Source organism: Triturus cristatus, chromosome 4_2 (assembly GCF_964204655.1).
Source record: "Triturus cristatus chromosome 4_2, aTriCri1.1, whole genome shotgun sequence".
Classification (NCBI taxonomy): Eukaryota; Metazoa; Chordata; class Amphibia; order Caudata; family Salamandridae; genus Triturus; species Triturus cristatus.
In genome coordinates, this window is record NC_140586.1 from 778,083,811 (window position 1) to 778,087,464 (window position 3,654).

At 47.0% G+C, this 3,654-nt stretch overlaps 1 pseudogene; it reads right to left on the minus strand.

Annotated features, from left to right (window-relative positions):
• Positions 1–1,489: 1,489 nt before the first annotated feature.
• On the minus strand, positions 1,490–3,269 carry LOC146835025 (transmembrane protein 115 pseudogene; annotated as a pseudogene).
• Between the last annotated feature and the right edge of the window lie 385 nt (positions 3,270–3,654).

Genomic DNA, 3,654 nt, shown 5'->3' on the forward strand with positions numbered 1-3,654 from the left:
CGATTCTGGCGTGGTGTGCATGAGGTCCTGCGGGTGGTTACGCGTGTGTCGCTGCTGCCCGAAGCGAGGAGATGCCTTCTGAATGTGTGGGAGCCAACCGACTACTCGGTGCCGCAGACGTGGTGGGTGACTCTGGGATATATGGTGGCCAAACGCGACATTGCTCAACTGTGGGGTTCCCAGAGGTCGCCGACTGTCTCGGCATGGAAGGATAACATGGATTGGTGCATGTTTCGGGAAAAGGTAGTGTATGTTGCGAGAGGTAAGCCTGGGACATGGGTGAAAGTATGGGGCCCCTGGAACGCCTACCGCGGGGGAATCTGTACCCCGCCGTTATTGCCCGATCCGTCACCGGCCCCGTCCCCTTAGCCAGTTTATCTCCCCGGTTCCGGGCACTGAGTCCACCTAGTCCCCGTCCTGACCTTTTCCCCCCCTTGATACTCCTATGGATTGGTAGGGTCCCCCCTCTAGGGGAGCACATGCTGCTGTTTCCGATTGTGGGTTGCCTTGTGGATTTTTTTTTTTTTGTTGTTGTTATTTATATAAAAATGAAACCGTTATGTGGGGTCCGGATGGTGTGGCTACCACCGCTCCTAACTCCTGTGCATCTCCCTTTGCCGCGGCATGCGTGCTATTGTTCGTATCACATGCTCCTCTTGCTTGCTAGCGGCCGGCCTGAAGGTTGTAGGCCCATCTTTGTATATTTTTTGAATTTTGTAATAAACGGTTTCAAAAAAAAAAAAAAAAAAAATTATATATAGGGTTACTTACTGTAAATCAGACATCCTTTTTTTATAACACACTTTATTTAGATACCATCATAACAGATCCAATGTAGTGAAAATTTACATAGGGATGGTCATTTTTCTCTTACCATGGATACAGCATAAATACTTCACGAGATTACCATCTTTTCCCCCTCCCTCCGTTAGGCTGAAAAAAGGGAGTATTAATAAGGTCTCGTGACCTCACATATAGCTGCCCATTGCAGTAATGGCAAATGAATGAATAGCATTGTGTTATTACTTTTTCCAGTTAACAAAAAGAACAAATTCAACTATGTCCCTTCCCATCCTAACCCTCCCATCCCTCCCACTCCTGGTCGTTCAGCTTTTTCTATGTCCAGTGGGACCACTAAGGGGGAGTATCAACAGGGTAGCACGAACTGGTACTCGGTAATCATGCAGTGCAATGTAATGTATGGGTCTCAAACGTAAAGCATCCTAAGGGATAGACCTATTCTCTCGAAGTGCCTACCAAACTTAAGTACCCGGAGGGGGCAATAAGTCAAGTGATTCAAACTCGTGTAGCATTGCCTCCCAGTCCATTGAAATGGGCTGCTTCCGAAGCCCCTTCTCCTCCTCCCTCCGAAGTGCCGCCCCTCAATCAGACATCCTTTTAAGCTAACTCAAAGTAAAGATTTGCTTTTTTCATCTGCCCTTTTGCATGAAATGATTGAAAAAATAATGCATTTCACTAAAGTATTAAATCACTTCACATATGTATCGGTAATTATAAATGATGAATTATAGTCCCTTCTTCGAACAGCATCTTAAGGGTGGGTCCATGGTAAACTGATGGTGATAGAAGATGGAGACCCAACATCATGTAGCTTCACTGTTTTCTGACATATATGCACTCTCACCAAGACACCATGCACCAAGTTGGCAACCAGTCCCACAAGAGGCGGCAAGATCCCTGGGAAGAATGTGGCAAACACAAAATGATCAGACATGTCTCTGTGACCCCGGCTGTGCCTTTGGTAGAGACGCTGGTACACCAGGGTTGACAGCACCCCATATCCATTGGACACCAGCAGATTGCTCTTAATCAATTTAGCTACTCGCAAGATAACCAGTATCAACAGCAGGAGCATTGGAACTACTTTCCTGCAAACTTGTGGAGCCTTCAGGGCGATGAAATCACCCGTGATTTGTTTGAGAGCCACCATGACCCCTGCGAGGAACCCTCGGACACCACGAATTTAGATAACATGTATGCCAGATTGAAAGTGGCTACCTATGTTAGAAGGTATAAAAATGCATCCAAAATGCCCAAAGAAATGTTGACTACTGCAAAAAGAATTAAAAGTTCCAATGCCCTCCTCAGAGAGGTACCATGATCCAGCGGTCTACCGCCACTGTGGCCAAGCTCACACCTACATCCCAGATGTGTTTTTCCACCATGCCATGTGTAATAAGTGCCATATCCAGCAGTTGGGTGAGAAAAGGAATCTAGGGGTCACCCCTAGTGTGGATACAGTGCCCACCCAGAAGGTGATCAAGTACAAAGAAGGACAGTAGCACCGATCAACCTCACCACTACTCTTGTGCTGGCCAGTACAGCCAGGAAGTGCTGCTGAGTGACTGGGAGATATCGAATCTTTATTTTCTTCCTTAAAAATCAATGTATAAAAAAGGGAAAATGTCATTCGCTACAGCCAGTTTGGAAACTCATAAAAATTTCTAAGAGACGCAGTTAGGATTTCTGGTGTTTTATCCTCTCACAAGGATTATTACCCCAATCCACGTTTTTTGTATTACCCCACACAATGAGGTTGTGTCGTCAGCTAGTAGCACATCTTCTCAGCCAAGTAACACTGATTCTGTTGGGTCCACTGTGGTTCTGCTTCCAAAGCATTCTCGTTAGGACTCCGTTACCTCGATATTTGTTGCTTGGCACCTTCAATTCAAGATGCACTGCAAAAGCGCCATCTTGTTATTCTCCGTATTGGGCAGTATTGAGAGCCTGAAGGTGGGGGGTGCATGAAGCTCTGCTGCCTCCGCCCTCCCAGATAGAGATATGCGACTCAGAGCGGTCACCCCCCCTATTTTGGTAGGATTTACAGTCTACGCCTCGGTCCTTGGCGCTAGCCGGGGTATGAGGAGGCAACGCACTGAAGAGGAGCTTGTGAGGAGCATTGCTAACTACCACAGGTGCCACAAACTCCCGAACAACACACGAAAACCTCAGGGTCACATTACACACCCTGCGCAACCAGCAAACTATCAGCCGGTTCCAACCATCCCGAGGGGGTTGGTCCAGCCGTACCCGTGAGTGAAAAAGATGCGTCTCTGTTGTGCAGCTGCATCTTTGGCTCACACAGAGAGGAGCTTTCCATAACATAACCTGCCTGCTGGTGGCACGCTCCCTTGTCCCAGTGTGGTTACTCCCGCTGCAGCCTTATCTTGGTGTCTTCCGCTCTTTACATTTGAAGAGAACCAGATGGAACCCTGAGGCTGCAATGCCCATATGGGAGGCCGGGCCATTGCGTGCTGTGCCAGCAGCTAAACGCGTTTATCTAAAATCTGAGCACACAAAGGCAAGCTGAATATGAGACTCCACAATGCAAAAAAATATTTGCAATGCTATAGGTTTTGCATTTAAATACGAGACCTATGGCATGGCAAACAAAAGTCCGCCATTGTCCTGGCTGCTTTGAAAGTGAAAGCGCGCTGATTGTAGGTAAAGCATGTTCTCGTGCCTAATGTAGGAGAAGCTCAATAAAGAAAATAGTACACGTACCGTTTAACAACCAAGTAAAGGGGACAGTAGCCATGGGAGGTTACAAATGAACACACAAAAAAGAAGCTGCCCTGAACAAATCTCTGATTCTACACACATAGGCAAGCCCTATGCACTTAATTTAGTGGG